General features: G+C 49.8%; 1 long non-coding RNA gene across 1 annotated transcript in view; it reads right to left on the bottom strand.

Annotated features, from left to right (window-relative positions):
* Positions 1-18,279: 18,279 nt before the first annotated feature.
* Positions 18,280-23,793, bottom strand: part of LOC121010215 (uncharacterized) — a 9,291-nt gene continuing 3,777 nt past the window's right edge. Inside the window, exons 2-4 of the long non-coding RNA XR_005781047.1 lie at positions 20,787-20,958; positions 19,904-20,104; positions 18,280-19,061 (exon numbers count right to left, since the gene is read on the bottom strand). This is a non-coding gene — a long non-coding RNA (uncharacterized LOC121010215). The remainder of the gene's footprint in view (positions 19,062-19,903; positions 20,105-20,786; positions 20,959-23,793) is intronic.

The raw sequence follows: 23,793 nt of genomic DNA, 5'->3' as shown, positions 1-23,793 counted from the left end.
AGGTCTGAGCTCATTAGCTGCCAACAACAGAATCCATTTCTAGGTAACTCAGGCAGAAAGGAATTTGTTAGAAGGGTATCTGGAAGCTTAGAGAACCGGTGAGAGAAATAGAAGCAGAAAATTGGCAGAAACCCAGGGGAGGGAGATGGATGGAATGACGCCTAAGGATTTTGCCACAAATAGCCTGTGGCCATCGCTGAGCATCAGAGGCCCCATGAAGCCTAAATCATCTCTCCTCGTAGGTAGCCCTCACCCTGTGCTTCCAGAAGTTCCAGCCAAATGATCCAGCTTGGTGAGAATGGATACCTGATACTTTTATTTCATAGAAAATCTGACGTTTGATCCAGAAGGTGGACCCCTCCCAAACACAGGTATGAGGTTCAGATGCTGGGAAGCCACACATACACACACCTACCGTCCAACCCATAGTCTAAGCCGGAAGGGGTCTTGAAGAGCCTCTTGTCGGGGCGCCTGGGTGGCGCAGTCGGTTAAGCGTCCGACTTCAGCCAGGTCACGATCTCGCGGTCCGTGAGTTCGAGCCCCACGTCGGGCTCTGGGCTGATGGCTCAGAGCCTGGAGCCTGTTTCCGATTCTGTGTCTCCCTCTCTCTCTGCCCCTCCTCCGTTCATGCTCTGTCTCTCTCTGTCCCCCCAAAAAATAAATAAACGTTGAAAAAAAAAAAAAAGAAGAGCCTCTTGTCTTCCATTTTCAGAATGGGGAAACTGAGGCACCAAGCAGGCCAATGGCTTGCTCAAAGCCACACATAGAGCTTGTGGTCAAGCCACACGTTGACCTCCTGACTCGGGCTTTCTAACTGAGCTGTAAAAGGCTTCAGAAGTCACGAGAAAGGAGAGAAATGTGGGGTGTGGCAGGCAAGAAGGCATCGTGGTGGAGGGGAGAGAGGAAGGTGAAGGAACATCATACGAAGGCTTAAGCGGGGTTAGGCCATAAGGGAGAACTAGAGATAATTAATACGAAAGCCGTAGCTTTGTTGTTGGAAATGCAGAGCGTCGGGCCTGGCCTGCATTTTTCACCAGATCCCCAGGTGATCGCGGTGCATGTGCAAGCTTGAGACGCAGTGCTTTACTCAGTGGGGGGAGAGCCGAGCTATCAAAACAAAACAAAAACCCGAGCTTCAGGAGTGATAATATTCTAGCTCATAAATCAGGGGTTGGGTTCCCAGATAATGTTTATTTTGTGATGAGGCTTTATAACATATTTCAGGGTTTTGCTCAAGAGTTTCCTCCTCAGTGAAGCTTTTTATAGTCGCACCATTCAAAATTATATCCACGCTGTGCTCCTTCGCCTCTCTCCTGCTTTATTTTTATTATTTTTTCTTTCTGGAAAGCTTATTATCATCTGAAAGACGAAAAGTGTCAGTGTTTTTGTTTGTGGATTCTCTCTGTACGAGGTACAGAAGCAGCAGTTGGGTCCGTTTTCATCCCTGCCGTATCCCCAGCATCCACAGCAGGGCTGGTACCCCATAGGTCCTCAATAAGTGTCTTTGGAATGAAGAGGTTACATGGTATACATCAAATATCATACCATAAAATGGCTTTTAAAATGTAAAAACCATACGTAACAATGAGTGGGCATTGCCGCGGGCCAAGTCCTGGGTTGAACACTTCAGGCACCATTAAGATCTCACTGAATCCTTGTGATGCAGATGAAGGAACGGAGGCTCGGGGAGCACGACATTCGCCCAAGGTCATACAGCTAGGACGTGGCAGCAGCAGAATTCGAACTTAGCAGAGACAGGAGGCCGGGGTGATACTGCAGGTGAACTGGGGACAGGGTTGGGCTCCAGAAGCAGTGGCACTGAGGTGAGGTCACGGAGGGAAAACGCTCCTCTGAAGCCGGGCTGTGCTGTTTAAGGGCGGGGGTTGGCTGGGCGCGGTCGGGTTTGTACCTGGGGACTCTGAAACCACGCTGAGAAGGCCGCATGTGGACTCTAGCAGGTGTCAGTGCTGCCTGGAGCTTGTAATGCTGCACTCAGATTGCAAGGTGCTGAGGAATGCTGGGAAGGCGGCTCAGAGCCTCATAGACTCACCCCTCCAGTCCCTCCAGAGGCCCAGGAGGGCAAGCTATGTGTAGAATGACAGGCAGCCAAGAAGCCGGCAAGGGGACTCTGAGTCTTTCTGGGGTTACTGGGTGGCTCAGTCGGTTGAGCGTCTAACTCTTGATGTCAGTGCAGGTGGTGATCCCAGGGTCGTGGGATCCAGCTCCACGCTGAGTATGGAACCTGCTTAAGATCTCTCTCTCTCTCTCTCTCTCTCTGCCTCTCTTCCCTGCTCACGCTCTTGCTCTCTCTCTTAAAAAGAAAAAAAAAAATCAGACTTTCTGAATCCCAGAGCTGCATGGTCTCTATTCTCTGAGCAGCTCAGACTGTGGAGCCAGGGACTCCCTGCTACGGGCTCTCTGCTTGCGGCTGCTTCTGCTCCCCTGCCAGTATTACATTTGAGGGAAGCAGGGACTCCTACAGAGCCACCCTCTGCCCCACTCTGTCCCCTGAAGTAACCCATCTTCAAAATATGTCCCCTAAGGGATGATGAGGAGTTTGCAGACAGAAGAGAGGAAGGAGCAGGAAGAATGCTCCCAACCAAAAGCCAGCGCTTGCAGAAGCATGGAGGTGGGAAGGATCATAGCTTTTTTGAGGAACTGAGACCCAGCCAGGGAAGCAGAAGTACAGACACCCTCGGGTGACCACGGGGCTGGAAGTGGGGTACAGATTGTGCCGGGTCTTCAACTTTATCCTCAGGGTAATGGGGAGCCACTGGAGGTTTACAACAAAGGAATGACATGACCTGACAGTTTTTGTGTGGACACCATTACTTTTTGCCTGAACCAGACCACTAACACCCATGCTGGAGTCCAAGCTCCTGCCCTTGGCCCCCAAGGGTCTGTTCTCACAGCAGCCAGAGGGGTCCTTTGAACATGGAAGTCAGGTCATGTCATTCCCTTAGGTCCCCTGGGAAAAATCACTCATATTTGCAGACAAGCCTTCTGTGACCTTGAAGGTGGGGCAATCGGGTTCAGCAGGGCAAGGCTGCGGGGTTTGCCTTGAGGCTGCATTTTGGCAGCTGTAGAAGATGCTGTTAGTATTCTGTTCGGGTCCCTCTTCCCAACATCCATTGTCCAGACACTAGGAGCATTGCTGCTTTTTTCCAGAGAATTGCCTTCATCTAAGGGGTCCTGCCTCACCTAGGAGGTTCCAGCACCTCCTACTGCTCCCCCTCCGAGCAGCCTGCAGGCAACGACTGATACAGGGACGCAAAAGACTGGACGTCATGCCTCGGTGTGGGACAAATCTATGGTGTAGTTTAGACTCCAGGGCACCTCGCCCTCTGCCCCAGCTGTGGTAAATCAGGCCAAGGCTAGACTTTCTCTAGCCCCTCTCCCACCCCATCCTGCTTCCCTCACTCCTTCATTGGATCTCAGGCACCTGCCTCAGACTCAGCCTAAGATAATCACATTTTACGTGAGACTGAAGAATTGTCCATGTCAATATCAAATACATCCCCTCCCGGCTTCTGCTGATAGAAATGATGGGGAGGAAGGCTATGCCCTTCCCCAAGGTCACTGACCCTGTGACCGGGCACCCCATCGGTACTCCCAAGGCATCATGCACTTCCCTTTGTGCCCCTACATATTTCACTGGCTTATTGACTGTCGATTGTCTCTTCCTCACTTGACCTTAAGTTCTCCAAGGGCACAAACCACATCTGTGTCATTTTCTACCTTATCCTCATTATCCACCGGGATAATGGGGGAGCTTAACCAATATTTGGTGAAGGGTGTTCCTTGCTTCAGCGCTCATGATACCAAGAGGTGGGAAACAACCTAAACGTCCGTGAAAGGGGAATACCTATCCGTGGTACTTGTACAAGAAGCCGTGGCCAGCTGGCTTGCTTACCTAGCAGGTAATTGATTTCATTAGGTTCACACGCAGCCGGAAGCTCTGGACTCCAGCTTTCTTGATGCCTTACATGGAGGCCACAGAAGTCAGAGAAATCTCAAGGACCCTCCCAATCATCAGCCACCCACTTAGGAGCCAGCACAGGGCAGAGGAACCGGTGTGGGACTTATTCGGCTATATACATTCCACAGCCACCCCCTCCCATAAAAGTACGCAAACACTTTGACCTAGAAATTCCGTCACTGAGAATGCATCCTAAAGGAAAATCGAGGATTATGCACGAAGGTTTAGCCGCAAGTATATTCACAGAAGGATCACTTCGACGGTGGAGGGAAAGCGGGAACAACTGGGCTGGGGGTGGGGGGGGACTCTTGCTGTACTCTTTCTGAACAGCGTGACCTTAATTTACTCAACTTCCCTGGACCTCTGTTTCCTCATCTATAAAACGAGGAAACCCGCAGACGCCCTGTGTTAATCAAGATTGGCTCGCTGCTGAAACAAACAACTACGAAGTCTCACTGGCTTAACCCAACCACGGTTCATTTCTTTCTTGTGCCACGTCCGATGCAGGTGTTCCTGGCTAGGTAGACGAGCCTTCTGCCAGGTGATAGACTCAGGGATGGGGTTGCTTTCCATCATAAGGGTCCACCATCTTAAACTCCTTTGTTCCCGTCCATGTGGCTGGGAGAGAGAACATGAGAGGTGGGGCGGGATGTTTCACGGCCAGGCAGGGTGGAGTGGACATCCTTTCCGGCCACCCTCTGCTGGCAGCACAAGGCACACAGCCCTCCCTAGATGCAAGGGCGCTTGGAAACGTGGTGTAGCCAGGGCCCAGGAAGGGAAGGGGGTGCGGTGAACCCTCGGCTTTGTTTCTGATCCACGCCTCATGGGGGGGGGCTCCTCTGGATGAATGAATGAGCTTAAATGAAGTAGCACATAGTAGGTACTCAGGCTTTTCCTCGTTCCCTTTCCTTTGTGATTGATTCTGCCCTGACTTTTCAAACACTGGTGCCCTCCAGATAAGTTTTGTGTAAACTGAGGCAAGATGTTTATGCTGGGTGGGGGGAGAGGGGATGGTAAACTGGAGGTCAGGGTGTCCATTTAAAGGAGCCCTAGAGAAGAGGTCCTCCCATCCGCCACTCCACCCTCAACCCACCTAGATGATTCTCTCCCCAAAATTTATATCCTGGGGCACCTGGATGGCTCAGTCGGTGAAGCGTCCGACTTCGGCTCACATCACGGTCTCGTGGTTCGTGGGTTCAAGCCCTGTGTCGGGCTCTGTGCTGACAGCTCAGAGCCTGGAGCTTGTTTTGGGTTCTGTGTCTCCCTCTCTCTCTGCCTCTCCCCCATTCACACTCTGTCTCAATCTCTGCTTCTGTCTTTCTCTCAAAAATAAACATTGGGGCGCCTGGGTGGCTCAGTCGGTTGAGCGTCCGACTTTGGCCCAGGTCATGATCTCATGGTTCGTGGGTTCAAGCCCCACGTCAGGCTCTGTGCTGACAGCTCAGAGCCTGGAGCCTGTTTCAGATGCTGTGTCTCCCTCTCTCCCTGCCCCCCCCCACTCACGTTCTGTCTCCCTCTGTCTCAAAAATAAACATTAAAAAATTTTTTTAAATAAAAAGTAAACATTAAGAATAAATAAATAAATAAATAACTCTTACCCTCATTAAAAACAAAACAAAACTGTAAATACCATGATGTTTCTCTTCTTCTTAAAGCCTTCAGTGGCTCCCCATTGCTTTAAGGGCCAATCTAAACCCTCTCCCTGCTCGTGGGGTCTGGCCCCAGCTCACTTCTCCAGCCTCCTCACCCTTCGTGGCTTTCCTCATCCTGTCCACACTTCCTTAATTTCTAGAATGTGCCTTGTTCCACACAGCCTTTCCACGCTATGGAGAGGCCCACCAAGCACTTCCTCAGGAAAATCTCTCTCTCTGACTCCCCATTCCAGACGCGGTTCCACGGGCCCTACCCTCATGGGCTCTCTCTGCTTTTTCTCCATGGTGACGAGCTAATTTTGTGATTTAATACTGGTCTCTCCCACCAGGCTGTAAACTCAAGAGGGTGGGATTAGCGTTCATTTATTTACCGCTGTAAGTACCCAGTCCTTTATCTTCCTCACCTGTAAAATGAGGATGATAACTGCTAACGACTGAATGTTTGCCTCCCCTCACTTAAATTCACACATTCATAGTTGAAGCCCTCATCCGCAGTGAATGGTATTTGAAGATAAGGCCTTTACAGAAGTAATTAAGGTCAAATGAGGTCATAAGGATGGGGCTCTGATCCAATGGGATTAGTGTCCTTCTAAGAGACACCAGAGAGCTCATTCTCTCCCGCAAAACGTACAGGTGAACACATGGTGAGGAAGTAGCCACCTGCAAGTCTGGAAAAGAGCCCTCAGAATGAAACCTACCTTGGAGTGTCTGGCTGACTCAGTCAGTGGAGTGTGAGACTCTTGATCTCGGGGTCGTGAGTTCAAGTCCCACACTGGGTGTAGAGATTGCTTAAAAATAAAATCCTAGGGGCGCCTGGGTGGCGCAGTCGGTTAAGCGTCCGACTTCAGCCAGGTCACGATCTCGCGGTCCGTGAGTTCGAGCCCCGCGTCAGGCTCTGGGCTGATGGCTCAGAGCCTGGAGCCTGTTTCCGATTCTGTGTCTCCCTCTCACTCTGCCCCTCCCCCGTTCATGCTGTGTCTCTCTCTGTCCCAAAAATAAATAAATGTTGAAAAAAAAAATTTAAAAAAAAATAAATAAATAAATAAAAAAATAAATAAAATCCTAAAAAAAAAAAAAAAAAAAAGAATGAAACATACCTTTCGGGCACCTTGATCTTGGACTTCCAGCCTCCAGAACTGGGAGAAATAACATTTCTGTGGCTTAAGCCACCCAGTTTGTTATGGCAGCTTGAATGGGCCAGGTATAACAGAATCCACCTAAATCATTTTTTTCCGGAACTAATTGTTAATGCCTATACAACACTTAACACTGTGCCTGGCATCTAGTTACACTGTTAAACTGCTTACCACCAGAGGTAAATATTTGTGGAATGAATAAACAAATCCTTTTCTGCAAGTTTGAGCTCTTATGCGACGGTTTCCTTAAAGTGAACCTGCCTGCATTACCATCCCAGAATTATTCAGACACAGATGAACTCCTTAAAAAAGGACCTTATTGGGGCGCCTGAGTGGCGCCGTCGGTCGAGCATCTGACTCTCGGTTTTGGCTCAGGTCATGATTTCAGGGTTCGTGGGTTTGAGCCCCACATCAGGTTCTATACTGGCAGTATGGAGCCTGCTTGAGATTCTCTCTTTTTCTCCCTGCCCCTCCCCTGCTCTCTCTCTCAAAAATAAATAAATAAACATAAAAGAAAGGAATTTATCAACAAAAATACAGTCTTAAGAGGCTGTGTGTGTGTCGACTCTTGTTTGTTTTTTTTGTTTGTTTGTTTGTTTGTTTTAGAATGCCCACCAGAGGGCTCCCTGAGGTCTTTCTCCTTCCAGATCATGATTGGCCCCCGGGGAAAGGACCACTACGGGAAGGAAGAGAAGCTGTGTTCTCATCCGGCTTACCCCACGGGAGTAAACAAATATATAAACGAAATTGTTCAGTATGTGCTCGGTGTTGCCTGACTTCTCTCGCTCAGCATAATAACTTTGAGATTCATTCACGTAGTTGTGCCTGAACGAGTCGTTCGCGAGTCATACTCGATTGCATGGAGAGAACGCACTTTATCTGTCCGCTGGTTGATGGTCTCTTGGTTCGCCTCTCATTTTTGGCTACTACGAACATTTGTGGCACACGTTTACATGTGGGCAGGTGTTTTCATTAGTCATGGGTAAATACCTAGAAGTGGAGTGTGTAGATCAGAGGGTAGTTACGTATTGAACTTTTTTTTTTTAATTTTTTTTTCAACGTTTTTTAATTTATTTTTGGGACAGAGAGAGACAGAGCATGAACGGGGGAGGGGCAGAGAGAGAGGGAGACACAGAATCAGAAACAGGCTCCAGGCTCCGAGCCACCAGCCCAGAGCCCGACGCGGGGCTCGAACTCACGGACCGCGAGATCGTGACCTGGCTGAAGTCGGACGCTTAACCGACTGCGCCACCCAGGCGCCCCCGTATTGAACTTTTAAAGAAACTACAAGCTACTTTCCAAAGTGGTTGTACCCCTTTACCTTTCTTTTTTTTTTTTTCTCAACGTTTATTTATTTTTGGGACAGAGAGAGACAGAGCATGAACAGGGGAGGGGCAGAGAGAGAGGGAGACACAGAATCGGAAACAGGCCCTGGGCTCTGAGCCATCAGCCCAGAGCCGACGTGGGGCTCGAATTCACGAACCGCGAGATCATGACCTGAGCCGAAGTCGTACGCTTAACCGACTGAGCCACCCAGGCGCCCCAGGAGGCACTTTTTCTATGCAGAGCAAGGCTTCTTTAAAACAGTTTCTCGGGGCACCTGCGTGGCTCAGTCAGAGGAGCATGTGACTCGATCTCGGGGTTGGGAGTTCAAGTCCCACGTTGGGTATAGAGATGACGAAAAAGAAATAAACAAAAAAAGATGAGGAGCGAAAGAGTATGAATAATCACACCTAGGTAATAATATATTAGTTCATCTCACCCTCATATAAACCCTAAGGAATTATAAAGATCTTTAACCAAATTGCAGGGAGGAAGAAACAGGCTCGGAGAGAAAATGACTTGCCCCAGGTCACACAGCCAGATCCAGGATTTGAATCCAGACCCACCTGGTTCAAAAGTTTGTGTTTGCTCCTCTCCTACAGATGCCACTGTTTTGGATGCCACGATCTTAGAAGATCCCCACCTCGCTCCAGAGGTAACAAAAGCGGGGCGGGGCGGGGCGGGGCGGGGCGGGGGGAGGGGGGAGGGAAATTAGGGCCTTTTAGCCCGGAAGAGAAAACCAGCAGCGGTGTGAAAATAGTCTTCAGACATTTGAGGGACTGTATCTGACCCAGAACACATCTTTTTTTTAACTCCCCCTTACCTCTAGATGATAATGTTTTCGACTAATCATGTGATAATCGACAAAGATCATCATTTCTCGATTCATTCTTTCATTTTAACGTTTATTTATTTTTGGGACAGAGAGAGACAGAGCATGAACGGGGGAGGGGCAGAGAGAGAGGGAGACACAGAATCGGAAGCAGGCTCCAGGCTCTGAGCTGTCAGCACAGAGCCTGACGCGGGGCTCGAACTCACGGACCGCGAGATCATGACCTGGCTGAAGCCGGACGCTTAACCGACTGCGCCACCCAGGCGCCCCTCATTCTTTCATTTTAAAACAGTCAACAGTTAGGAAGTAGGAACACATTTCAATTTTAAAGACACTGTTGAATTGAGTGAAAACACCATGCATGAACTAAAATCAGCACTGACCACCAAGAGTGTTCCATCTTGCTGTTCACACGGTGCTTCGCGGTGTTAAATGTTGGAAACAAAAATTCCAAGTGGCCACGTAAAATGACCGAATTCTAGGTAGGCTGAGTTCTGTTACTCCGTCTGTATAGTCACTGTATTCTGCTTTTTTTTTTTTTTAACCCAATGACTTTATATTATTACAAACTTGCTCTTGAAACCAAGATAGCTGAGACCAGCCATGCCACCAGCTGTATAACTGGAATTCTCCGAATTAACTTCCCTACGAGTACTCTACGATGTTTATTTAAAAAAAAAAAAAAAAAAAGGTAAGTTATTTCAAAGTGCTAGGTTTACATTTATATTACTTGTGTTCTATTTTTAAAAAGTTTTTTTAACGTTAATGTATTATTGAGAGACAGAGACAGGGCAGAGAAAAGAGGAGACAGAATCCGAAGCAGGCTCCAGGCTCCGAGCTGTCAGCACAGAGCCGGACGCGGGGCTCGAACTCACAAATCTCCAGATCATGACCTGAGCCCAAGTCGCGCTTAATGGACTGAGCCACCCAGGTGCCCCTACTTGTGTTCTATTTTAATTTATAGTGTGCACTTGTTATATAATCGTTTATATTATTAAAACCCAGCAGTAATTAAAGCAATTGTTTATTTTATTTTTTAAAGATTTTATGTAGAAATTTTTTTAATGTTTACTTATTTTTTTTTAATTTTTTAAATTCCTTTTTTTAATGTTTATTTATTTTTGAGAGAGACAGAGACAGAGCTTGAGCGGGGGAGGGGCAGAGAGACAGGGAGACACAGAATCCGAAGCGGGCTCCAAGCTCTCAGCACAGAGCCCCACGTGGGGCTCGAACCCACTGACCGTGAGATCCTGGCCTGAGCCGAAGTCGGACGCCCAACCGACCGAGCCACCCAGGCGCCCCTTTAAAGATTTTATTTTTAAGTAATCCCTGCATTACTTATCTCGAGCTCACAACCCCGAGGTCAAGGGTCGCATGCTCCACCTTGACTGAGCCAGCCGGAAGCCCCAGCAGCAATTGTTTTTAGAACAATTAAACCAACTCAGAGGGGAAAGTATTTTATCACTCACATTGGTGAGAACTTCTGCTGCATTTTGGTGATAAAAAACTTGTACTGCACTTTGATAAAAACTTTTAGCTGGTTTCCCATTATGTTAAAATTCTGTACACGAAATGTTCCCCTTTGTTGATAGCTGTTCCCATTGCCCCGCCAGTGGTACATGACCGGTCACATGGACGAGAGATTGGCCATCTCAGGTGGCATAGAGGGTAGGACCCAGGTGGGTGGCTGTATATAGCTGTGCAACCTTGACTTTCCTGAACCTCAGTTTCATCATGGCTAAAATGAGCATTTCATAACATCTCTTTTATTTTTTTTTCAACATTTTTTATTTATTTTTGGGACAGAGAGAGACAGAGCATGAACGGGGGAGGGGCAGAGAGAGAGGGAGACACAGAATCGGAAACAGGCTCCAGGCTCTGAGCCATCAGCCCAGAGCCTGACGCGGGGCTCGAACTCACGGACCGTGAGATCGTGACCTGGCTGAAGTCGGACGCTTAACCGACTGCGCCACCCAGGCGCCCCCATAACATCTCTTTTAAAGGACAGCTGTGAGGGGCACTTGGGTGGCTCAGTCTGTTAAGCGTTCTCCTTCGGCTCAGGGCATGATCTCGCGATTCGTGGGTTCGAACCCCACATCAGTGCAGAGCTGTTTGGGATTCTCTGTCTCTCCCTCTCTCTCTCTCTGCCCCTCCCCAACTTGCTCGTGCAAGCTCTCTCTCTCTCTCTCAAAATAAATAAACTCAGGGACGCCTAGGTGACTCAGTCAGTTAAGCGTCCGACTTCGGCTCAGGTCATGATCTCACGGTTCGTGGGTTCGAGCCCCGCATCAGACTCTGTGCTGCCAGCTCGGAGCCTGGAGCCTGCTTCAGATTTTGTGTCTCCCTCTCTCTCTCTGCTTCTCCCCTGCTCCTGCTCTGTCTCTCTCTCCCTCAAAAATAAATGACAAACATTTTTAAAAATTAAAAAAAAATTTTTTTAAGAAAAAACCAAAATTTTTTCTTTAATTTATAAATAAATAAAGGACAGCTGTGAGATCCAATGGCCTAATGCACGTGTAGATGCTTGCTCTGTCCATTGGGTTGATCCCTTTCCTTTGGGGGTCATAACAGAAGAGACTCCGGTCTTACTGATCTTTACCGCAGATGGGGACTCCTGAGTCCATATTGTCCTTGTCATCTTATTACCCACAGCGTGACTTGCAGTCCCACTGACGAGGGCTTTCTTTCCCTCTCCCTGACCTCATGCCGCCTCACCTACCTTCCTCCGAAGCCGCCCACACGCCTGGACCTTGAGTATGGTGGCGAAGACCTTTCCTTAAAGCAGTGGTTCTCCAGTTTGAGCCTGCTTCAGAATCCCCTGCAGGGCTTAGGAAACGCCGGCTCCCTGGGTCGGCTGGAAGATTTGCATTTCTAACAGGTTCTCAGGTGAGGCGAATGCCGCTGGTCCTTACCTGCACTCTGGGAACCACTGGCCTAAGTCAGTTGTGGTAATTCTTTCTCCTTTCGCCCTCAATTGATTCAGAGCTGGCCGAACCAAAACGGTGTAAACAGTTTTTCCCTCTGCTTCTTCCCCCGCTAGGCCAACATGCCTCAGTGAGTGGTGGCAGCCACTTTGTGACCATGAGGGGAATCGCCAATCAGGGAGTCTCGTGCTATGGACGGCTGAGAAGGAACATGGCAAGAACCTGAGGTCCTAATGTTGCCATGGAGTTGTCCTTAGCTGCCCTGGGGAAGGCTGAGGATGGATAAGTTTTCTGGGGAGAAGATGGAGAATTGATTTGATTTGATTTGATTTGAGGTTTGTTTGTTTGTTTAATTTATTTATAATCCCACGCTCCACACGGAGCCAGACTCGGGCTTGATCTCACGATCAAGAGATCATGACCCGAGCTGAAATCAAGAGCCAGACGCTTAACTTGACTGAGCCACCCAGGCGCCTTGGAGAATTTTAATCCAGGCTAAAAATCATCCTTTATAGCTTTAACTTTGCTTCCCTTGTTTCCAGAACTACACTTTTGATCAAACTTGGCCTTTTCATTTTTTTTTCCATTTCCCCGTTCGTTCCTGAAATATAAAAAGGGCAAAAGTGAGGGTGGCCTGGGGACCCCCAAACTTGCAGCCGGTGTGAGATGAGGGTGGTCTTGTGGAAGATTGTGTCCCTCTCCTTGAGTTTTGCCAACTCATTGCAGAAGGGTCTGGCCATCTACCTAAAATAACACCTCCCTTTCCTTGCAGTTTGGGGCAGGTATGAATTTCCACCACAGATGCTAGGGAACAACACTTTATTTTTCTGAAATTTTCCAATTATTCCTGACCCAAGACTTGTCTGTGTTCAGAGGACGGCGTTTCATGCTGGGTCATAACTCGGCTTCCTCTTTTCAGTCGGGTACAAAGGTTGCGGGATTTTTGGTTGAGGGGGGCCTTCTGGCCTTTGGTCTACACTGGTTACACTAATATGCCCTCTGTTCAAGCCTGTGGAACCCCCCCCCCCCCAAGGCTGGCAAGACCCTGTGCCAAGCTTTGGTGCAGGTGTCTTGGTTCAGACCGGCCGCTCCCTACCCAGGATCAAGCCTCCTGGGGTTTTGCCTCCATCGCCGATCCTCAGGCCCCCCAAATCTTGGGATAGCTTCCACTCCCCAGAGGATGGGCTCTGTGTCAGCCATCGTCTCTCCCAGCTCCTTCTCCCGCCAACCTGCCTGGAGGGTCCCGCGTAATCTCCTTTCAACGGGCCTTTAGAACCGGCGCTGGCCTCTCTTCTCTGTGGGGGGCGTGACCCTGGAGTTGCGCAAAATGGCAGCCCTGTGGTGTTCCCTTCCTCCCCGCCCGCCTACTTCTGTCTCCTACCTTTGCACAGCTCCCGCCCTCCCCCTCCTCCTGCCACTCTGGCCATCACCCATTTCTGTAAAGGTGTCAGAGTCCCCACCGAAGCCCCTTTTTGTAAATTGCTAAGTGCGCAGTTCTGGGAGTCTGCTGACTATCAAAAGCCTTTCTTCTCCGAGTTTCTGCTGACTCGCAGAGGGGAACAGAGGGACTTTGGTCTCACCATCTGTTGACTCCTCTGGGGGCAGGAGCGCGGGGAGGATGGGGTCGGCTGGAGCGACGGGGGTTTCCATGCCAGAGAGGGGCGGCCAGTCTTCTCTCAGTGTATTTACAATCAAACCTATCTCAAACCACAGAGATTAATTTCCTTCTGAAAACATTCCCCCCCAGTCTTCTGCTTGGAAATTAATATTTCCCCAAGTCACAGCATTTTGATTCCATCTCAGGAGAACCAGTAACCCTGACCTTATTATGCTAAGGGAACATTCCCCCTCCCTGCTTGGGGTCACATTACAAAGACTTCTCACATCAGCTGCTCACAGTTAAGGGGCCATGCCCAAATGGCTCCTCTGTGCGCGCGTGTGTGTGTGTGTGTGTGTGTGTGTGTGTGTGTGTGTTTCCCTGGCTACGGAAGGGGCAGAGGTCAATCTTGTTTGACCAGGCCACACTGGTGCACTGTGTCTGGCACATAGTAAGCGCGGAATAAATGGAGGTGTTATTGTTATCATTTGTAGCTAGTTACGCATCCAATATGCTTTGTTTCTATTTTTCCTTAGTAACAGGATCCTGATCTTGTCTAAAGGCCTAGCCCTGCTTCTCTTACATCTAGGTGTGGCCACGTGACTGCATTTTGTTCAGTGAACTGTAGGTAGATGTACTGTGTGAGACTCTAGGAGTCTCAGCCTTTAATTCGGTTCTGACGCTAACTACCCAGGGTTGGTGCAGAGCCCATAGACTAAGGGCTCAGTCCCGCGATACTGCCCCCACCTCGGACGCCAGTCACAGGTACTGGGTTCCCAGGGTACCCACGCTTCTGTCCGGCTTGGCCTCAAATCAGAAGCTCCCAGGACCCTGTCCTTAGGCTCAGTATTCTGTTGTAACAGCTCATAGGATTCAGGGAAACATTTTACTCACTATCACTGGTTTATTGGAAAGGATATTATAAACGATGCAGGTAAGCAGCCGGAGGAAGAGGGACATAGGGCGGGATTTGAAATGGTCCCAAGTACAGAAGCTTCTGTCCCCATGGAGTTGGGGGGCACCACCCTTGTGGTGCATGGATATGTTCACCAACCCGCCAAGCTCTCCCAATGCTCTCTCGTTTAGGGTTTTAATGGAGGTTTCGTTATGTAGGTATGGGTGGTTGAATCATTGACCTTTGAGGATTAGCTCAGTGGGCAGCCCCTCGTCCCTCCTCAGAGGTCAGGGGTGGGGGTGAGGAAGGTGGGGCTGAAATTTCCAATCCTCTAACCCTGAGTCGGTCTTTCTGGTGGTGAGCCCCCATAGTGCCCCTCCTCCCCCCCCCCCACTCCCCCCCAGCCATCAGTCATCTCCTTAACATACAAAAAGACAGTTTTATCACTCTGGAGATTCCAAAGATCTTGGAAGGTCTGAAGTCTGGAACCCGGGACTAAGGTCAAAGATTGTAACCGAAGATATTCCTATCACCCCATCACTCCATTTTCCAAGGATTTAGGGGCTCTGCCAGAATCCAGCGACAAGGACCAAACATATTTTTCTTACATCATCAAAATCACAGTCACCTCGGGGCGCCTGGGTGGCTCGGTCGGTGGAGCGTCCGACTTCAGCTCAGGTCACGATCTCACGGCTTGTGAGTTCGAGCCCCACGTCGGGCTCTGTGCTGACAGCTCAGAGCCTGGAGCCTGCTTCCGATTCTGTGTCTCCCTCTCTCTCTGCTCCTACCCAGCTCGTGCTCTGTCTCTCTCTCTCAAAAATAAATAAACATTAAAAAAAATTTTTTTAAATCACAGTCACCTCCATTGTGTGGTGGTCTGGTTTGCCCTGCAGCGGTGATCTCCGGTCTCCACTCGGCTCTGTGTCCCGGGGAGTCTTCCTGTCCCTGGTGGTTGCATGGGGCAGGTGGGGAGACCCTGGGGCAGGTGGGGAGACCACACTGGAGTGGAGGTGGAGGTATTTACTGCCCTCCCACCTCCTGGCTTGGAGTCACCTGGTTCCGGCCTCTCAGGACAGCCCTTTCCAAAGCACTGAAGGCCATTCCCACCCCTCACGTGTCCAGGCTGCCAACCAGCCCCAGCCCCAGCCCCCACCCAGATACTCCGTCCCTCAGGTTTTTCTACATCTCCCACTTTGGTAAAGAGCCCCTTTACGGAAAGTCTCATCATCTAATTTGAGAATGCCAGCTGGATCCTGCCAAGGTGCCGTAAAAATGAAACAGCACAAAAGAGAAGACTTCATCCCACCTTGTCCTCCAGTTCTTGGGTCCCCCCCGCCCCGAAACAACCAGTGTTCCCAGGCTCCTTTGTCTCCATCCACTCAGAAACAGAATCACAGGCTTTTGGTTTATTTGTCCTGGATCATCAATGACTCGCGAAGCGTGAGGCCCACCGAGGCATGTGAATGGATGTGACTCCAATGCCAGACCCCGGGGACAACTGCTTGAGTTTGATGGAGCAGTTCCTTCATGTCCCTTCTCCTCACAGGGGCTCCGTTTTCAGTGGGTGGAGTCCAGAAGCTACGGCTTTCTGGAATTGCCCATGTCCTGTATTGAGGCTGTGACTAATTGACATTTGTCCATCAGCGATGCCAGGGCATCGGCACTTCCTGGTCCCCCGAATTCAGGTGCATGGGGGCCAATCTGGGAAGACTTGTAGGGCGAGGACTCTCGCCTGCACCTGCTTTCCACCCCTCAGCTGCTTTTTGGACTTGCTCAGCTGATTGGTCGACTTTTCTCCAAAGCAGCCAAGGGCCAATGTTCGTGACTCCCGAAGGACACGGTAGTTTGGTCACCCTGAGGCCATTTCATCCTGGGGCTCGGAGCCAGGCTTCCTGGGCTCCAATTTCAGCTGTCACTTCTAGCTGGGAGACCTTGGGCAAGTTGCTTAACCTCTCTGGGCCTGTCTCATCTGTGAAAGGGGGAGAATAATACAACCTATTTCACAGGGTTATTGTGAGGGTTGAAGGAGCCGATAAAGTAAAGCACTAAACGTGAGGCTTGGCACATGGTACATATTAGCTATTTTTGCTGGGATGAAAACCAACATGTCATCAACGCCTGCTTGTCGTATAGATTAGTTCACTGAATTTATCTTATTGAATTATCCCACCCACCCTGGGAGGCCCACCTCATGCCTACTTTGCAGGTAAGGAAACTGAGGCTGGACCTGCTTCTGGGACTTGTTCAGCCACGCAGCTGGTACGTAGAAGAGCTTTGCAACAGTTTACTCTGCGGCCAGCACCGTTGCCTCGCCCTGGGGCGGCCGAGCGAAGTCCTGGCTAATGTATTCATTTGCTTACTCTGATTCCTGTCTTTGTATTCTAGTAAGTGTCCCTGGGCTTCGGCTTTGCTCCTAAGGAGGGCAGAAGCCCCATCTGAGACACCCGGGCAGCTGTGTGAGGCAGTTTCTTCTCCAACTTGCTTGATCCCGAGAAAACGGCCCAAGGTCTTGTTCAGAGAAGAGATTCTCTGTCATTTCTGCCAGAGTCCGATTCAGGAACAATGCGGGCGGCGCCTTGGAATCCGGACCTCTTTTACTCTGGGACTGGGGAGTTCATAGGAGAATTTTTTTTTTTTTTTTTTTGGCAATTTTTGCTGCGTGGAAGTAGAGCGCCCTCTGCTGTCAATGAGGAGGATGACATCGAAACAGACGAAGGCACTCTGAGCAGCACCCCCCCCACACCCCCTCTTCCACTGGTGTTTTTCCGCCTCACCTCTTTGTTCTACCCTGAAGGGCCCCTATGTGCCCATATCAGAACCGGGCAGGGGCAAGGGGGGTAAAAAGGTCAGGTTCTCCTGCTTTCGCAGAGCTTACAATCTAATTTCACTGATAAGGTACCTTCAGAAAATCCTAGGAAACAGGTTCAGAAATCGTACTGGACTCCATCCCACGGGTACTACCTGGGCATGTGCTGTGTATAGACCCCAGGAGTGTAGAATCAGAATGTATGAGCTCCGGGTGCCCAGTTGTAGACATACCGTGGGCTTTTGCCACCAGGTGGGGATCCAGAGCCAAACACCTGCGATGGGGAACGAAACCCTGGGTGCCACCATAGCCTGGGGAGCCTGGCTCTTTGGCAAGGGGGTGGGGGGGTAGGTAGGAGTTACCAATCAAATAAAAATAACTTTATATTAAGGCGTCTGGTTGGCTCAGTTGGTAGAACAAGCAACTCTTGACCTCAGGAGGTCCTGAGTTCAAGCCACATGTTGGGCGTAGATATTACTTTTAAAAAATTTTATTATTTTGGGGCACATGGGTGGCTCAGTCGGTTAAGCATCCGATTTCAGCTCCGGTCATGATCTCGAGGTCCTTGAGTTCGAGCCCCACATCGGGCTCTGTGCTGACAGCTCGGAGCCTGGAGCCTGTTTCGGATTCTGTGTCTCCCTCTCTCTCTGCCCCTCCCCCACTCACGCTCTGGCTCTCAAAAAAAAAAAAAATGAATAAACATTAAAAGAAATTTTAAAACATTTATTATTTTAAAAATGTTTATTTGTTTTTGAGAGAGAGAGAGAGCAGGGGAGGGGCAGTGAGAGAGGGAGACAGAATCCCAAGCAGGCTCCGTGCTGTCAGTACAGAGCCTGACGCGGGGCTTGAACTCACGAACCATGAGATCATGACCTGAGCTGAAACCAAGAGTTGGACGCTTAACCGACGGAGCCACCCAGGCGCCCCCCAAAAACATTCTTTTTGATATAAAAAGTAAATATTCATGTTAAACTATTCAAATCATACAGAAAAGAATAAGCAAGAGAGTAAAAATTACCTGAAATCCCACTATCTAGAGATAACTGCAGATACATCTTTGGAGGCCATCTTCCCATAACCGCTCACCGTGGTTTATACCGACACACGTACACACACCAAATCACTTCATTTTACATGTGGTGTCTTTTTTTTTTTTTTTAAGTTTATTTATTTATTTATTTAAGGGCTTACGTATTTGGGCCACACTCCAGATCTACTAAAAATCAAACCCTTTGAATGTGCAGTCAGGAACCTGCATTTCTAACCCTCAGTCCGGGGTATCCTGGTCCTGCTCCAGGGAGGTTAGGGAAGGCTGGCTAGTGAAGGCTTCTGTTGCTAATGGCAACAGAAGGGGTCAGAAGGAGGCCCGGGAGGATCTTCAGGACAGGTTAACAGGCGGAGGTGTCCAGGTAGAGGAAACAGCTTGTGCACGAGCGTAGGTGTGAGAGTTGCAGACGTGCCCCGGAAGTGGCCGATAGTGTGGCTGGTTAGAGGGTGGAGTTGAGGTAAGGACGGCCTTGAATGCCAGAATCAGGGCTTAGCAGTCAAAGGGGATGGGCGACAGGGCCTCTTAAGGGAAGAACTTTTGCAAAAGAAGAGAAAGCCTGGCCAAGGGGAGGGGGGCACTCATGTTCACAACCACGTGACAACACTCTTCCGGTGGGGGGTGTGCTTACAACGTGCCCATCACAGTGCCTCCCCGTGTATTATCTCATTAATCTTCCTGCCAACTCACGGGGCAGATAGTATTTTCACCTCCACGTCAGCGAAGAGGAAACCGAGGCACAGAGATGTTAAGCAAGTGGCCCAAGGTCACACAGCTGGTAAGTGGCAGAGCCAGGCTCAAACCCAGGCAGCCACGAGTGGGGTCCGTGCTCTTGACCACTGTTTTATTCCTTGGCACCTTAGTCTCTTCATCTGCAAAACCAGCTCGAAAGTGTCAAGGCCGAGAGGCAGAATCGCCCAGAACCACCACCACCACCAAAGTAACAGTAACAGGGGTTTGGTGAGAGCAAACTGCCTCAAAAAAAAAAAAACAAAACAAAACAGGTAGCGGGGCACCTGGGTGGCTCGGTCGGTTGAGTGTCTGACTTCGGCTCAGGTCATGATCTCAGGGTTCGTGAGTTCGAGCCCCTCATTGGGCTCACTGCTGCCAGCATGAAGCCTGCTTTGGATCCTCTGTTCCCCTCTCTCTCTGCTCCTCCCCGGGCTCATGCTCTCGTGAGTGCACATGCTCTCTTTCTCTCTCTCTCTCTCTCTCAAAAAAAAAAAAAAAAAAAAAAAGTAGCATGGAATAGTGGTTAGAGCTTGGATTCTGGCATCCGGGGGACTTGGATTCAAATCCTAGCTCTGCTATGCACCAGCTGGACAGGTTACATATCTTCCTAGAGCCCTGGTTTCCTCAGCTGTAAAATGGGATAGACGTCCCTACCTCCCGAGGCTGTTGAGGTGTTAAAGGAGAAAGCGGACGAACATTGCATACGCCAGCCACTGTTCAATAAGGCCTAAAGGGTAGAGGGGCCGGGAGGAAGAAGAGTCTGAGTCTGAATAGAGGGGGACCCTGAGATGGGGGTGGTAACTGATTTCCAAGAGAGCACGGAGACTGGCTGAAAGGGCACCCCCTCTTGTGCTGTCTCTGATGGCCAAGGGGGAAGCCTTATGCCTTCCCTGAACTTTGGCCTTGCAAATCGCTGCTCGCCGAGTGGGGCAGAATGGCGATAAAGCTCACAGCTACTGAGCTGAGTGTACTGAGTACCTACCGTGTCCACGTCGCTCCGTTATTAGGTGGGCAGGTCTCAGACTGCGCGCAGGCGCCCCAGGGGACCGCAGACCAGTTCAGAAGCTTTTTGAGAGGTCCACAGCGACACCTGCCGGACACCTTGAAAACTGCTAGCTCTAGGTAGTTCGCGTTTTCAATGTCGGAGCTTCATTCCTTCGGATGATGTTGCAACTCGGTAGAGCTGGGTTGATGGCAGTTTCGATAAAAAACAAGTATAATGCGAAAATTACTGTGGAGCATGAAATTAGGATGGTAATGACCAATGTAATTCCAAGGGTTGAGTTGTTGAGAGTCCAACAAGCTCTCATTCCATTAGGGTGTACTTAGGATTATTCAGGAAGGAACTAAAATATTACTCTTTCTTTCAGCTTTTGTGTATTTTGCAAGTGGCTACTAAGTTGTTAGAACATGCAGATTTAAGAGTTGTTTTGACCTTAGGGGCGCCTGGGTGGCTCAGTCAGTCAGGCGTCCTACTTGGGCTCAGGTCATGATCTCACGGTTGGTGGGTGCGAGCCCCACATCAGGCTCTGTGCTGACAGCTCCGAGCCTGGAGCCGCTTCAGATTCGGTGTCTCCCTCTTTCTCTGCCCCTCCCCTGCTTGTGCTCTGCCTCTCTCTCTCCACAATAAATAAACATTGAACAAAATTTTTAAAAAAGGGTTGTTTTGACCTAATACTTACTAAACATAACGGCTAGGTTTGATTTTGGTTTTGATGTTTTGTTTTGTTTCGCACGGGTGGGAGTAGGAGGTGCCCTGAAAAAATTTCTGAGACCCCGGGGGTGCCTCAAACCAAGAAAGTTTGGCATCTCTGCATTGCGCGCTTTACGAAAAGTCATCTTAAGCAACCCTAGGAGACCCATACCTCGTCAAGAAAGGCTAAGGTGGCCTGAGGCCAGCCAGGGGTGGGGGTCGGAGTGTGGTCAGTGACAAAGTAGGTCCTGTGTCATTCTCTAGAAGGCGAACAGCTCCTCAATTTAGCTTTATCTCCCGATGGTGGGGAAGGGCAGCCCTTTCTGCTCGTTGTTCCTTCGTCCCTGTGGAAAAGCAGGGTCAGGTTCGTGACGTTTCCCTTCTTATTCACACCAGGGAGCCCTACTCAGGGGACCCAGGACAGCAGCCTCTGTGGGTACTGGGACCGGAAGCTCCCTGGAGGCTCTGCCACCCCACCCCCCCCCCCCACCCCCCCACCAAACCCACCTTCAGTTCAGAGTCCCAGGCTCACCCGCCAGGCTGCGCAGGACACAGCAGTTAGAATTCAAAAGTTGGGGGCGCCTGGGTGGCGCAGTCGGTTAAGCGTCCGGCTTCAGCCAGGTCACGATCTCGCGGTCCGTGAGTTCGAGCCCCGCGTCGGGCTCTGGGCTGATGGCTCGGAGCCTGGAGCCTGTTTCCGATTCTGTGTCTCCCTCTCTCTCTGCTCCTCCCCCGTTCATGCTCTGTCTCTCTCTGTCCCAAAAATAAATAAACGTTGAAAAAAAAATTAAAAAAAAAAAAAAAGAATTCAAAAGTGGTTCGAAGAATCCAGGCCCCGCCCTCCCGGTCCCTCCTGGGTGAAAGGTCGCCACGGCGAGCTGCAGGAGGCCTCCCGGCAGGGGATAGCGGCCAGGAAAACCATGAGACCATGAAGGGGCAGCACACAGCATCCTGTCCTTCAGCTTGGACTTGAGAATCCGGCCCCGCCCCCGCAGCGAGCTGCCCGCTCCCCAGAACAACCTGCATCGGAGGAGAAGCCCTGGAGGAAAGGCGGGGTCCCACTTTCCCAAGGGGCAACTGCCAGCCTCATCCTGCGCAGGCGGGCTGTTGGCTCTGGGGGACTCTGAACCATTTAACCCCTCTGAGCCCGTTTCCCCCCCTGCAGATGGGAACAACTAGGCGGAGTTGTTCTAAGAATTGAATGCATTATTAAAGCCTCTGCTTAGCGCAGAGCTAAGTATGCATGGTCCTTGCGCAGTGAAATTTAGCTAGCGATTCACTCTCAACAAATATTTATTGAGCACCTACTGTGTGTATGTACATTACAAGCACTGGGAATACAGCAGGGCACAAGCCAGGCAAAAAACGCCTTGCCCTCAGGGGGCGGACGTCCTAGCAGAGCGAGACCGACCATTAATAACAAACAGAATGGGTAAGTCAATTATAGAGCAGCTCCGTCCAATAGAAATACAGCGTGAACCATGTATGAAATCAAAATTTTTCCAGAAGTACCATTACAAATGTAAAAATAAACAGGTGAAATTCATTTTTCTAATGTTTAATTAAAAAAATTTTTAGGGGCGCCTGGGTGGCTCAGTCGGGTAAGCGTCCGACTCCGGCTCAGATCACCATCTCATGGTTCATGGGTTCCAGCCCCTGTGTCGGGTTCTGTGCTGACAGCTCCGAGCCTGGAGCCTGCTCCGGATTCTGTCTCCCTCTCTTGCTGCCCCTCCCCTGCTCATGCTCTCTGTCTCTCAAAAATAAACTAAAAGAAAAATTTAAAAAAAGAAATAAAAAAAAATTTAAATTGTGTTTAAAAAAAATTGAAATCTCACCCAATATATCCAAAATATTATCATTTCCACCAGAGGCATTAGCCACATTTCCAGGACTCGGTAGCCACGGGTTACGAAGAGTGTTAAAAGATGACTGGAAAGATGAAGACATAGTTCAGGGCAAGGGGGACAGGAGCCCCAAGCAAGGGGGCAGATGACGGACAGAGAAGGTGAATTCCCGTGGACAGAGAGCTCTGTTTCAGTGGTTAACCAGCTCCCTTTCCTCTGTGCTGGCCTGGCCTGGCCCGCAGGAGGGTTTTCTGGCCAATGACATGTCCTCCTCTCCTCTGCCCCCAAGCATGACCCTAGTTCTGCAGAGCCCTGAAAGATGCACCACCCAGCTCATTCCAGGAAATGGCGTGCACCCCTTTTTCTGGGAGCTTGGGGCCACCCCAGGGGGACAAACTGCAGGAATTTTGTCAAGGATCTTGACCGGAACTGGGAAGAGGTTGGGGGTGGTGTGGTGTGTGAGGGACGAGTTCTTGCCCAGGGCTGGGATTAGGGGGAGGCCAGTGAGGACTGCAGCCCGTCTTTATTTAAGATTGTGATATTTTAGGGGAGACCGAGTGGCTAAGTCAGTTAAGCCTCGGACTCCTGATTTCGGTTCAGGTCACAAATCTCGCGGTTTGCGAGTTCGAGCCCTGCACTGGGCTCTGCGCTGACAGTGTGGAGCCTGCTTAGTTCTCTCTCTCTCTCTCTCTCTCTCTCTCTCTCTCTCTCTTTCTCCCCCCCGCCCCTCCCCGCTTATGCGTGCGCTCTCTCTCTCTCAAAATAAATAAAACTTAAAAATAAATAAAATATGATAGTTTGCTCATCACAGATACTTTTGCCTGAATTAAAAAAACATACCTTATTGACTCTTGTATCACAAATTCATGCTTTTAAAGTGCTCAGTTCAGGGGGTGCCTGGGTGGCTCAGTCAGTTAAGCCACCGACTCTCAACTCATGACCTCACAGTTTGTGGGTTCAAGCCCTGCATTGGGCTCTGCACTGACAGTGCGGAGCCTGCTTGGAATTCTCTCTCTCCCTCTCTCTGCCCCTCTCCTGCACTCTCTCTTTCTCTCTCTCTGTCTCTCAAAATAAATAAATAAACTTAAAAAAAAACAAACAAACCAGGGCTCAATTCAGGGGCACCTGGCTGGCTCACTTGGTAGAGCGAGTGACTCTTGATCTCAGAGTTGTGAGCTCGAGCCCCACGTTGGGTGTAGAGATTACTTAAATGAATAAATTTAAAACACTTAAAAAATAAAGTGCTCCATTCCGTGGTTTTTAGTATTTTCACAGTTGTGTGACACTAATCAATTCTAGAACATTTTCATCATCCCCCAAGAAACCCCGGCACCC

Source organism: Herpailurus yagouaroundi, unplaced genomic scaffold, assembly GCF_014898765.1.
Source record: "Herpailurus yagouaroundi ecotype Mexico unplaced genomic scaffold, PumYag 191, whole genome shotgun sequence".
NCBI lineage: Eukaryota > Metazoa > Chordata > Mammalia > Carnivora > Felidae > Herpailurus > Herpailurus yagouaroundi.
This window is presented reverse-complemented; position numbering and strand designations above follow the sequence as displayed.